Genomic DNA, 13,466 nt, shown 5'->3' with positions numbered 1-13,466 from the left:
AGGGGCGCGCCTGGGTGGCTCAGTCTGTTGCGGGTCTGACCTCAGCTCAGGTCATGACCTCCCAGTTTGTGAGTTCAAGCCTGCGTGGGGCTGTCGACTCTTGCCGTGCCAGCCTGAAACCTGCTTCGAATTCTTTGTCTCCCTCTCTCTCTGCGCCCCTCCCCCCCTTGCTCACACGTTAGCACGCGCGCGCGCTCTCTTTCTCTCTGAGAGAGAGAGCGAGAGCAGGGGAGGGTCAGAGAGAGGGAGATACAGAATCTGAAACAGGCTCCAGGCTCTGAGCTGGTTGTCAGCACAGCCCAATGCAGGGCTCGAACCCACAAACCGCGAGATCATGACCTGACCCGAAGTCAGAAGCTTAACCAACTGAGCCACCCAGGCGCCCCTTAAAAAAAGATTTTTAAGGAGAAGAATATCTTATAAGATTTTAGAAAAACAATTCTGAAATATGGTGGATAATCAGACTGGAAGTGGGGAAACTAGTTAGAAGGTTGTTAAAATAATCTGGGTAGGAGATGGGTAGAGTGTCCAAACTAATTTAGTGGCAGTGAGAATAGTGAAGCAGAGATAGATTTGAAACTAGCTAGAAACAGTCAATAACAGTTGGTTATTAAGAGGATGAGGGAGGTGAGGGAGGGTTGAGTTTTCTAGTTTGGGTGATTAGACAGCAATACAATTAACTATAGGAAGAGTGGCTAATTGTGAAGATGAAGGAGAGAACTAAAAAGGTGTCCTCTTAATAACCGTACAGTTAGGAATGCATTTGGCTGCAATTAAAAAAAGATTCCATTGCAATGGCTTAAATAAGGGTTTATTTGTTCACATAAGTCTGCAGACAGTTGCCCTGGTTTCAACAGCTCAGAAACAGCAAAGGCACAATTTCTGTGATTCTCTTGACGTTTCTCCTAGTTACAGGAAGGCTGTAGCAGTTGTAGGCTTCAGACTTTTGTTGAAGGCAGGAAGATGGGGAAAGGAGTGGCCTCAACCATCTAAGTTTGTTTTTGTTTTTTCAAAAAGTAGAAGCCTTCTCAAGATAAATACCTCATACCCCCAACTCAGCAGACTTCACATGCATCTCATTTTCCAGAACTGTAATTTGGCCAACTGCAGCTGTGAATACTTAGTTTTTCCAAGCTCTAATATGAGGCTATAAGGCAGAAAAGCATCAGGAATAGATGTTGGGTTAAATAGCAGTCTGCTAATTTGTTAATACTTAAAGCATCAGTTTTAACATTTAAAACACTGAGAGTTAACACGCTGGATTGATATTTCTAGAGTTTCAAAAAAGTCCAATCTTTTTGGTGTTTTTTTTTTTTTTAATTTCTGAGAGCGAGGGGAGAGAGAGAGAGAGAGAGAGAGAGAGAGAGAGAGAATCCGAGGCAGGCTCCAGGTTCTGAGCTATCAGCACAGAGCTGGACACAGGGCTCCAACCCACAAACTGTGAGATCATGACCTGAGCCGAAGTTGGACGCTTAACCGACTGAGCCACGCAGGTGCCCCTCTTTTTGGTGTTTTAACTGGAAAAAGAACAGGTTGAACGTTTATCCTCAAATTATTTCTAATTGTTTCCCATTTTTTTCCCTCAAGGCTGCCATCCACTTAAAAAGTCTGAAAGGGAATTAGAACAAGAAGAGGCTTGCTGCAGTCAGAGAAGGCTGACTTGTTTAGCTTTCTGGCTACGGCTGCTATCATACAACTGTAGGGTACTTGACATTATTAGTATCAGCACCACCTTCATTTTTCTACATTGGAAACTGAACAATCACAGCTAGTTAAGAGTATCTAGTCTAGGGAGATAATAAATCAGCATTTCTAGCAATTACATTAACTTTTTTTGGAATGTACAGCAGTTCCCATGTGATCTAGATCCAAAACTAGCCACATGACATTGTTTTAAGCTCTCCTTTTTAGTTAACAAGGCATTTTCTTCTAACTAAATGCCAAAATCCATGAAACAGTATCCTCCTAAGACTGCATTTGAAACATTGTCATGATTCTAGAAAAGAAAACAAATAATTCCTGGAAAAGTAAAGATGCAACTACAAATTTTCTAAATTTGAGTGTTTTCTGTGCTTAACCATTTCTGAATATTATAAATCATAAAAGTCTTTTCTGTGCTTAACCATTTCTGAGTGTTATAAATAATTATAAATTAAGATGGTAAGATAATCTAAAATATTATTAATGTTAATTTTAACATTTTAACCTATTTAAAAATCTTGGATTTGTAAGAGGAAGATACCAGGGCCATCTCTAAAGGGGACAGTGCATTCCAGAGCTAATATGCAGTATACCCTGTCCATCTTGCTTCCCTGTAATAATAGAGAGAAAATCTAGTTAAAATGGACATCATTAGGGGTGTCTGGGTGGCTCAGTTGGTAAGCGTCCGACTTTGACTTCAGCTCAGGTCATGATCTCACAGTTTGTGGCTTCGAGCCCCATGTCAGGCTCTGTGCTGACCACTAACTCAGAGCCTGGATCCTGCTTTAGATTCTGTGTCTCCCTCTCTGTCTGACCCTCCCCTCCTCATGCTGTCTCTCTCTCAGAAATAAATAAAACATTAAAATTTTTTTAAAAAAATGGACATCATTATTACAGGGCAGTACAAAAGAGTTCTTTGTGGTAACAGAACAGTTCTGTATCTTGATTGTGGTATAATCACGAATCTATATAAGACTTAATAGAACTATATATAACAGCTATTTAAAAATGAATACATACAAAGGTGACAAAATCTGAATAAGGTCTGTAGTCTAGTTAATTTCATTGTGCCAATGTCAATCTCCTATTTTTTATAATGTTCTACAGTTATATAAGATGTTACCACTGGGGGAAGATGGGTGATTAGTACACAAGGAATTCTATTATTTCTACAACTTCTTCTGAGTCTATAGTTATTTCAAGATAAAAAGTTTTTAAACATGGATACCATTCATTCAACAAAGATTTATCTTAGTATCCTGGAGTGCAGAGATAAAAGATTCATAGAGGAAGAGGAACGTTGTACGAAAAGACCCAAGCAAACCAAGACTGGGTTAAATTCTGTGAAAGTAATATGCTTTCAATACATGAGAGCAGTAAATATTAGGAAAGTCTATCAGAAGAACAAGCAGGTCAAGAAAGGCTTTCCAGAAAAAGTAGAGCAGGGTAGGTGCATAAAGAACGGATCCAGAAAAGGAACAAAGCATGGGTCAAGGCACAGAAGTCTAAATGAGCTCTGGTAGGTTTCACTATTATTATATGTTTTCATTTCACATAGCACTTTTAATCTCATAGCCCTTATAATGATTATAATTAAATGTTTTGTAATGAAAGCTCTGTGAAGGCAGAAACTACTTTTATATCTTTTTAAAAATGTTTATGTATTTATTTTGAGAGAGAGAGACAGGTGCTTGTGTGAACAGGGGTGGGGGAAGCAAAGTGGGGGGAGAGAATCCTAGGCAGGGTCCACCACTGTCAGCTTAGAGCCTGATGCGGGGCTCAAACCCAAGAACCATGAGATCATGACGTGAACCAAAATCAAAAGTCAGATGCTTAATCAACTGACCCACTCAGGTGCCCCTACTTTTATATCTTACTGTCTCTCCAGTGCTTTACATAGTTCCTGTCTAGGTACTCATAACTATTTGTTAAATGAATGAGATCATTGGCCATGACTGAAACATGGGAGTAAATGTGGGGGAATGACAGGATATCTAGAGAGGGAAGCAAGAGATAGATAACGGATCATAAAGGGTCTTATATGTTACGTTTGGACTCTATCCTAAAGGTAGTGAATGGAAAACTATCAGCAGAAGATGATTTCTTGTGGGTTATAGAAAGAGAATACAAAGGGTAGTATAAATAATACAAAATGTAGCAATGTTCCAAAAATCCAAAATGCAACATAGTTTATATGTTAATAGAGGAAAACAAGTTAGGCTGTTACTAATTGCAGGTCCCACTCTAGGGATTATATGTCTACCAGCCTCTGAGTGTCCAAGGACTTTGTTTTGCCCCAGTAACAATGACAACAACAACAGCAAAAACAAAAGCAATAGCTAATACTTAGTGGGTGAGTACTTACTGTGTGCCAGACACTTTATATATATTAACTCATTTACTCCTCACAACAATGATATGAATTTGCTGCTATTGTCTCTACAGTTGAAGTGAATAAGGTACAAAGAGGTTAATTAACTCACTCTAGATTATACTAGTAATAAATTGACAGAATTAGGATTAAAATCTAGGCTGTCTGGCTCCAGAGTCTATGATATAACCACTCTGTTTTATGGCTTTCTTTCTTCATAGTCAATTGCTTCCTTGAATCACTTGAAATATTAGGAACTAATATTCTTACGTTGTAAGAATATTACATTGGTAAGACCACCAACAATGCCTGCCACAAACATAATTTCAAACAATGAGACCAATGCAGTCAGTGAGAGTGTACACTTCAGGAAGAGTACTGGACTGGATTCTAGTCTTAATCTGCCATTCAGTAGCTATGTGATCTTAGCAACTTATTTAGCCTCTCTGAACCTATTTCTTCATACAAAACTTGGGCACACTATACCTGAAGATTCTATAAGAATTTAAGACAATATAAATTGCCTAGCATACTGTCATTTAAGAAGTTACAGTTGTTAAAGTTATGTTCTTTTCCACATGTTAAATGTAAAATCACCATATGATCATATCAATTTCATTCCCAGGGATATACCCAAAAGAACTGAAAGCAGGGACTCAAGCAGATATTTGTACATTCACGTACATAGCAGCATTATTCACAAGAAACTAGGTATAGAAACAAACGTCCATTGATGGATGAATGAAGTGTCACACATACATTAGAATATTATTCATACATATACCACTGGAATATTATCACAGTAGAATAGAATATTATTCAGCCTGAAGAAAAAAAGGAAACTGACACATGCTACAATATGGGAGAACCTGGAAGACTCACCAAGATCATGCTCAGTGAAATAAGACAGACACAAAAAGGCAAACATTATATAATCCTACGTACATGAGATACATGGAACAGTCAAATTCTTAGAGACACAAAAGCAGAATGGTGGTTGTCAAGAGCCGGGGGTAGGAAAGAATGAAGTTCTTATTTAATAGATAGAGAGTTTCTGATCTGATTAATAAAGAGTTCTGGATATGGATAGTGGCAGTAGGTGCGCCACACTGTGAATGTACTTAGTGCTACTGGATTGTACGCTTCACGTGGTTCAAGTGACAAATTTCATGTTATGTATTTTTACCCAAAAAAAGTTAAGGACAAAACAACAAAAAGAAAACATCGGGGGACCCTGGGTGGCTTAGTCGGTTAAGCGTCCGACTTTCGCTTAGGTCATGATCTCGCGGTTCATGGGTTCGAGCCCCGCGTTGGGCTCTGTGCTGACTGCCAGCTCAGAGCCTGGAGCCTGTTTCAGTCTGTGACTCCCTCTCTCTGACCCTCCCCTGCTCACGCTGTCTCTCTCTCTCTCTCCTAGAAACAAATAAAACATAAAAAAAAAAAAAAGAAAACATTGATAAAAGGACTGGCTTTGTCACTTACTAAATCTGTGTTCTGAGGCAAATTATATAACCTACTCAAGCCTCAGTTTCCTCACCTATAGAATGGGAAAAATAATAGTACCTACTTCCTAGATTTATCATGCAATTAAAATGAGATAACTTGGTAAAGTATTACTTTGTGTTAAGTTCAATTCTTCCTAGCTTCAAAGGGAAATACTCTAATTCTAAAACTCGTGGAAGCCCTTAGTACTTTATTTAGCAAAATAGTTACTATCACTGTGGCAGACAGAAAATGTGCATTTAAAAAGTTTTTTTTTAATGTTTATTTATTTTGAGAGAGAGAGAGAGGGAGAGCGTGAGCAGAGGAGGGGCAGAGAGAGAGGGAGACACAGAATCTGAAGCAGCTCCAGGTCTGAGCTGTCAGCACAGAGCCCAATGTGGGGCTTGAACTCACGGACCGTGAGATCATGACCTGAGCCCAAGTAAGATGCTTAACTGACGGAGGAACCCAGGTGCCCCTAAAATGTGCATTTTTAACTTGGCTGGATCATATGCTAGGAGTATGTTTAGTTTTATAAGAAATTGCCAGTTTCCTCCAAAGCAGGTGTACCATTTTGCATTCCCACCAGGAATGAATGAGAGTTCCTGATATCCACATACTCTCCAGGCTTTGGTGTTGTCAGTGTTCAGGCTTTTAGCCATTCTAATAGGTATATAGTGGTATCTCAATGTTGTTTTAATTTGCAATTCCCTAGTGACATAATGATGTATAGCATATTTTTACATTTACTTACCTTCTGTATATCTTCTTTGGTGGGGTATTTGTTAACGTCTATAGGCTATTTTTTTTTTTAAGTTTATTTATTGAGAGACAGTGAGACAGCACGAGCAGGGGAGGAGTAGAGTGAGAGAGGAGAGAATCCCAAGCAGATCCGCACTGTCAGCGAGGAGCTTGTTGCAGAGCTTGAGCTCGCAAACTTTGAGATCATGACCTGAGCCGAAACCAAGAATCAGACACTTAACCAACTGAGCCACCCAGGCACCCCTGTGGACTATTTTTTAATTGGGGTGTTTGCTTTCTTAGTGTTAAGAGTTTGTTGTATATTTTGGTAGCAGTGTGTTATCATATATATCTTTTGCAAATATTTCCCCCCAGTCTGCGGTTGTCTTTTCATTCACTTGATACTGTCTTTCATTTCACAGAGTTTTTAATTTTAATGAAGTCCAGCTTATCAATTCTTTCTTATCAATTGAGTCACTGGGGTGGTATCTAAAAAGTCATCACCATATCCTCGTGTTATCTTCTAGGAGTTTTTTTTTTTTTCATGTTTATTTATTTTGAGAGAGAGAGAGTGAGCTTGAGTGTGGAGGGGCAGAGAGAGAGGGAAAGATAGAATCCCAAGTAGGTACAGAGCCTGATCCAATAACTGTGAGATCATGACCTGAGCTGAAATCAAGAATCAGACGCTTAAACCAACTGAGCTACCCAGGCGCCCTGATCTTCTAGTTTTGTAGTGTTTGGATTTTACATTTAGGTCTGAGATTGATTTTAAGTTAATGTTTGTAAAAGGCCTAAAGTCTGTCTAGATTCATTTTTTTTGCATGCAGATGTCCGGTTGTTCCAGGACCATTTGTAGAAAAGACTATCTTTGCTCCATTTTACTGTCTTTGCTCCTTTGTCAAACATCAGCTAACTGTATTTATGTAGGTATATTTGTGGAATATCTGCTCCATTGATATTTGTGTTTATTTGTTTGCCGATACCACAGTGTCTTGATTGCTGTAGCTTTATAGTAAATCTTGGAGTAAGCTAATGTCAGTTCTCTAACTTTGTTGCTCTCCTTCAACATCGGGTTGACTATTCTGGGTCTTTGCCTCTCCATATAAACTTAAGAACCAGTTTGTAGATATCCATGAAATAATTTGCTGAGATTTTGACTGGACTTCCACTGGTTCTATACAGAAAGTTTGAGGCAATTGACAATTTGACAATATTGAGTCTTTTTATCCGTAAACATAGAACATCTCTCCATAATTTAGTTCTTTGATGTTTTTCATTAGAGTTTTGTAGTTTTGTACATATTTTGTCAGATTTATACTTAAGTATTTCATTTTGGGGAGATGTCCATATAAATGGTAATGTGTATTTAATTTCAAGGTGGACTTTTACTTTATTTTGTTTTATTTTAAATGTTTTATTTATTTTTGAGAGAAAGAGAGAAAGCAGGGAGGGGCAGAGATAGAGGGAGACATAGAATCCGAAGCAGGCTCCAGGCTCCAAGTTGTCAGCACAGAGCCCGACACGGGGCTGGAACTCACAGACCATAAGATCATGACCTGAGCCGAAGTCAGACATCCAAATGACCTGAGTCACCCAGGCACTTCCTAAGTGAACTTCTGAATTGCTGGTAAATGTGAAAGTGATTGACTCTTACATAATAAGCTTGTATCTTGCAACCGTGCTATAATCACTTAGTTCCAGGAGTTTTCTTGTCCATTCTTTCATATTTTCTACATGGCAGATTATGTCATCTGCAAACAAAGACAGTTGTGTTTCTTCTTTCTAATTTAGTATACTCTTAATTTCCTTTTCTCATTTTATTGCTTAGTGAGGACTTCCAATATGACATTGAAAAGTGGTGGTGAGAAGGGATATCCTTGCTTTGTAGCAGATATTAGTGGGAAAGCTTCACGTTTCTCACCATTATCTATAACATGTTCCAGGTGAGCTTGGAAAGACTGCGTATTCTGCTGTTCTTGAATAGAGTATTCTATAGTTAAACATTTTATTCAGGGGATTGAGAGTGTTGTTGAGTTTATGTCCTTATGATTTTCTGCCTGCTGGATTTAGAGGGGTATTGAAGTCTTCAATTACAATAGTGAATTCATCTATTTCTCTCTACAGTTCTATTAGTTTTTGCCTCACACAGTTTGACACTGCTGTTACATACATGTTAAGTATTCTTTGTTTTTTATCATTATGTAATAACCCTCTTTATCCCAGATCACTTTTCTTGCTCTGAAGTCTGCTCTATCTGAAATAAATATGGCTATTCTCACTTTCTTTTGATTGGTGTTAGCACAGTACTCTCCATCCATTTACTCTTTTATTAAAAAATATTTTTTAATGTTTATTTTTGAGAGAGAGAGACAGAGACAGAGAAAACACAAGCAGGGGAGGGGCAGAGAGAGAGGAAGACAAAGAATCTGAAGCAGCTGCAGGCTCTGTCAGCACAGAGCCCAATATAGGGCTCGCACTGAGCCAAAGTTGGATGCCTAACTGACTAAGCCACCCAGGTACCCCTTCATTTTTTCTTCTCTTTTGCTCCTCACTTTTTGAAGTCTCCATTGTTATATCCTCAAGCCCAGAGATTCTTTCCTCAACTGTGTCCAGTCTACTAATGAGTTCATCAAAGGCATTCTTCATTTTTTAATGTTTTTTATCCCTAGAATTTCTTTCTTAAGAATTTCCATCTCTCTGCTTACATTACCCATCTGTTCTTGCATGCTGTCTACTTTATCTATTAGAATCCTTAGAATATTAATCATAGTTGTTTTAAACTCCCAGTTTGGTTAATTCCAACGTCTCTGCGATATCTGAGTCAGATTTTGATTCTTATTCTGTCTCTTCAAACTGTTTTATGTCTTTTAGTGTGTCTTATAGTATTTTCTTGATAGTTGGACAAAATGTACTGGGTAAAGTACATCATGGGTACTGGGTGAAGGACTGTTATAAATAGGCCATTAGGAATGCAGTAGTAAAATGTGGGGGCAGGGCAAGACCTCTATGATTAGGTCTAAGTCTTTTAGTGAGGCTGTAACACTGGTGAACGTCACACATGCTTCTTTGTCTTACATATACCTCCCTCACCCCTAACCTTTAGGTGGGATAGGACAGCTAGAACCTTCTGGAATTTTCCTTCCCAAAGGTACTATAAGTTCTGACAAAACCCCAGCAGGTTAGGCACTGGTTAAATAGTTTCTCCTGAAGGAAGACATTGTTAAAACAAACAACCAAAAAAACCCAAAATGAGCGGGTATACTTAAAAATCATTCCTTTTTGATACAAAAATACTAATTCAAAGAGGCACATGCATCCTGGTGTTCACAGAAACATCAACAATTGCCAAATTGTGGAAAGAAACCAAATGTCCATCAACTGATGAATGGATAAAGATGTGGTGAGTGTGTGTGTGTGTGTGTGATGGAAATATTACTCAACCATCAAAAAAATGAAAGTTTGTCATTTATAATGACATGGATGGAGCTAGAGTTTATTATGCTAAGCAAAATAAGTCAATCAAGAAAGACAAATACCATATGATTTCACTCATACATGGGATTTAAGAAACAAAACACATGAACATAGGGGAAGGGAAATAAAGAGAGGGAAGCAAACCATAAGAGACTCTTAACTATAGAGAACAAACTGAGGGTTGATGGAGGGGAGGTAGGAGAGAGATGGGCTAAATGGGTGCTGGGTATTAAGGAGTACACTTGTTGTGTTGAGGATTCAGTATCACATGTAAGTGATGAATGACTAAATTCTATTCCTGAAACCAATATTACACTATATGTTAACTAGAATTTAAATAAAATTTTTAAAAGTAAAAAAAAATAATTAATAAATAAATAAAATAAAAATCATTCTTTTTCCCTTGCAGAAAGCACCTTAGGATTATTCTCTAATATATACTCATTGGAAGCTGGTAGAACTGCAGAAGGTAAAACTGCCAAAAGGTTGGCGGCCCTGCCAGTGACTGGGTCTCCCTGGAGTTCTTGGTTCTCAGATGTGTCAACCCTGAGACTCCAGCAATTTGTCAAATACCGTTCAGGTTTCCTTACTTGGTCCTGTTTTCCACAGAGGTTGCTACTCTTGAGTTTCTACTCCAGTAAACTGTAATTCTCTTTATTAGCCTGTTCTAGAATCAACCATTTCTCCAAGCTCTGATTCCTTTCAGTGGAGAATGATATTTAGAAACAGGATCTGAAGGCTAGGTGTGCTCTTTGGCCCTGAGGTACTGTTGCTTTAGGCTCTCTCAGAAAACAGATGTAATTATATCCACACACACATATATATACATGTACATACTGCATGTATATGTTTATTTACATATATACCTGTCCATGTACATATATGTGAAAATCATGAGTTCACACCACATCAGGTTCTGTGCTGGCAGCTCAGAGCCTGGAGCCTGTTTCAGATTCTGTGTCTCCCTCTCTCTCTGTCCCTCCCCGGCTCATGCTCTTTCTCTGTCTCAAAAATAAAATAAACTATAAAATTTTTTTTAAAAAAAGAAAAAATATTGAGGAGGATCAATATTAAGAATAAAAATGAGGGGTGCTAGGGCACCTGGGTGGCTCAGTTGGTTAAGCATCTGACTTCAGCTCGGATCATCATTTTGTGGTTCATGGGTCCGAGCCCCGCATCAGGCTCTGTGCTGACAGCTTGGAGCCTGGGGCCTGCTTCAGATTCTGTGTCTCGCTCTTCTCTCTGCCCCTCCCCCACTTGCACTCTGTCTGTCTGAAAAATAAACATTAAAAAATTAAGAAAAAAAATGAGGGGTGCCTGGCTGGTTCAGTTGGTGGAGCATATGGCTCTTGATCTAGAGTTGTAGGTTCAAGCCCCATGTTGAATGTAAAGATTACTTAAATAGATAGATAGATAGATAGATAGATAGATAACATCTTAAAAACAAACAAAAAATCAAAATGATGGGCCACCTGGCTGGCTCATTTGGTAGAACATGTCACTCTTAGTCTTAGGGTCATGAGTTTGAATTCCACATTGTGAGTAGAAGTTACTTAAAAAAAAAGAATCAAAATGAGGACATATTTACAGATATCACAAGCATTTTTAAAAATATTATGAAAAATTTTATACCTATGAATTGGGAAATGTGAACAAAAAGGACAATTTCCTTGAAAAATTCAAGCTATCAAGGGGCGCCTGGGTGGCTCAGTCGGTTAAGTGTCCGACTCCAGCTCAGATCATGATCTCTTGGTTTGTGGGTTTGAGCCCCGCATTGGTTTCTGTGCTGACATCTCAGAGCCTGGAGCCTGTTTCAGATTCTGTATCTCTCTCTCTGCCCCTCCCTTGCTCACACTCTGTCTCTCTCTATCTCAAAAATAAATAAACATTAAAAAAATTTTAATTGAAAAAAATAAAATTTCAAGCTATCAAAACTAAATCAAGAAATGAAAAAACCAAACTTATGAACATTAGATAAACTGCATCAATAATCAAGTCTACCTACAAAACAAAATACACAACACACTCTTTCAGAGACGTTCTACCTAACTTTCAAAGAATAGGTAAATAATACTTCTCTTACACAAACTGTTCTACAAAACAAAAAAAGATAAGTTATCTAACTTATTTTGTGAGGCTGGGGTATCTTGAAACCAAATAACGACAAAGTAAGAATTGAAAATTGTAAAACAATTCCATTTACAATCTTAAATAATTCTAAGTAAAATACCAGTAAATGGAATCCTACAATGTATATTTAAATATCAAGACTAAGTTGGGTGTATCCCCATAATATGAAAAGTGTTTAATGAAAGAAAAACCTATTAAAGAATCTACTTTGTTGGGGGAAGGAGAAAAAATATGATTATTCCAATAGTCATTTGCTAAAACTCAAAATTCATTCAAAATTTTAAAACTTAAAAATTTTCAGCCAATTTGGAATGAAAGAGACTCTGCTAATTTGATAAAGGGTATCTAGAAAATAACCTACAGTAATTCTTTATGGTAAATCATTAGAAATGAAGAGGGGTCTGCTATCAATTTTTTTTCACCTTTGAATTTTTTTAAGTTTATTAAATTTTTCTTTTTTTTTTAATGTTTTATTTATTTCTAGGAGAGAGAGAGAGAGACAGCGTGAGCAGGGGAGGGTCAGAGAGAGAGGGAGTCACAGACTGAAACAGGCTCCAGGCTCTGAGCTGGCAGTCAGCACTGAGCCTGACGCGGGGCTCAAACCCACGAACCGCGAGATCATGACCTAAGGGAAAGTCGGATGCTTAACTGACTAAGCCACCCAGGTGCCCCATATTAAATTTTTCTTTGATTGAGAGAGAAAGAGAGAGAGAAGGGCATAGACAGAGAGGGAGACAGAGATCCCAAGCAGGCTCTGCCCAGTCAGCACAGAGCCTGACTTGGGGCTTGATCTCATGGGCCTGAGCTGAGATCAAGAGTCAGACACTTAACTTACTGAGCTACCTAAGTGCCCTGCTACCCGTTTTTTTTATTGAATATTGTGCTGAAGGTCTTAGAAGATTAAGACCCAAGTGTGAGAAGATATTCACTGAAAAGGAAGAAATAAAACCACCATTATTTGTAGATGATTCAAGTGTCCACATAAAAAATCTGGTCAAATCTACCAAAAATCAAAACTAATGAGAATTCAGCAAAGTTGCTGAAATAGTTATAAACGGCATCGCGTTGCAAATCCCCAAAGAATGTAAGCTCCCTAAGAATTATAATATTTTCTTCCCTGCTGTTTCCTTAGGGCTACAGTTGTGCTGGTCCCTTTGTAGGTACTCAAATATTTGTGGAGGAAACAAGTGAATGAAGGTTCACTAATAAGGCTGAGCATCCTTGATGTGTTTATAATTCACCAATATGTCACAGATGAGGCTCAAGGTATGGAAAGCAAGATTATTATGATTATTCCACTTGGTGTTTAAAATTTTAATATAAAATCCAGTGTGTCAATGGAGGGGAAAGTATAAATCAGACTGCTTTAATGAGAGACAGAAATGGTCAGATTGTTGAAAGGAGAGTAACAGGGACCACCCAAGCAACAGAAAAGGCACCGGGCCTGGGAATCCAAAGACTTTAGCCCAATCTCCTTCCAATTTAGGACTGAAACTTCATATATATGGGTAGATTACTTAACTTCCCTGTATCTCAGGTGTCGTCATCTTAAAATAGAGATAATGAT

General features: G+C 38.2%; 1 protein-coding gene across 1 annotated transcript in view; it reads right to left on the bottom strand.

Moving 5' to 3' along the window:
- Positions 1-793: 793 nt before the first annotated feature.
- LOC120244561 (retinitis pigmentosa 9 protein-like) overlaps positions 794-13,466 on the bottom strand; it is a 55,177-nt gene continuing 42,504 nt past the window's right edge. Inside the window, exon 8 of the transcript XR_005531568.1 lies at positions 794-1,147. The gene's annotated coding sequence lies outside the window, so the exon portion shown is untranslated. The remainder of the gene's footprint in view (positions 1,148-13,466) is intronic.

Source organism: Hyaena hyaena, unplaced genomic scaffold, assembly GCF_003009895.1.
Source record: "Hyaena hyaena isolate Hyena2069 unplaced genomic scaffold, ASM300989v1 scaffold_387, whole genome shotgun sequence".
Lineage (NCBI taxonomy): Eukaryota > Metazoa > Chordata > Mammalia > Carnivora > Hyaenidae > Hyaena > Hyaena hyaena.
This window is presented reverse-complemented; position numbering and strand designations above follow the sequence as displayed.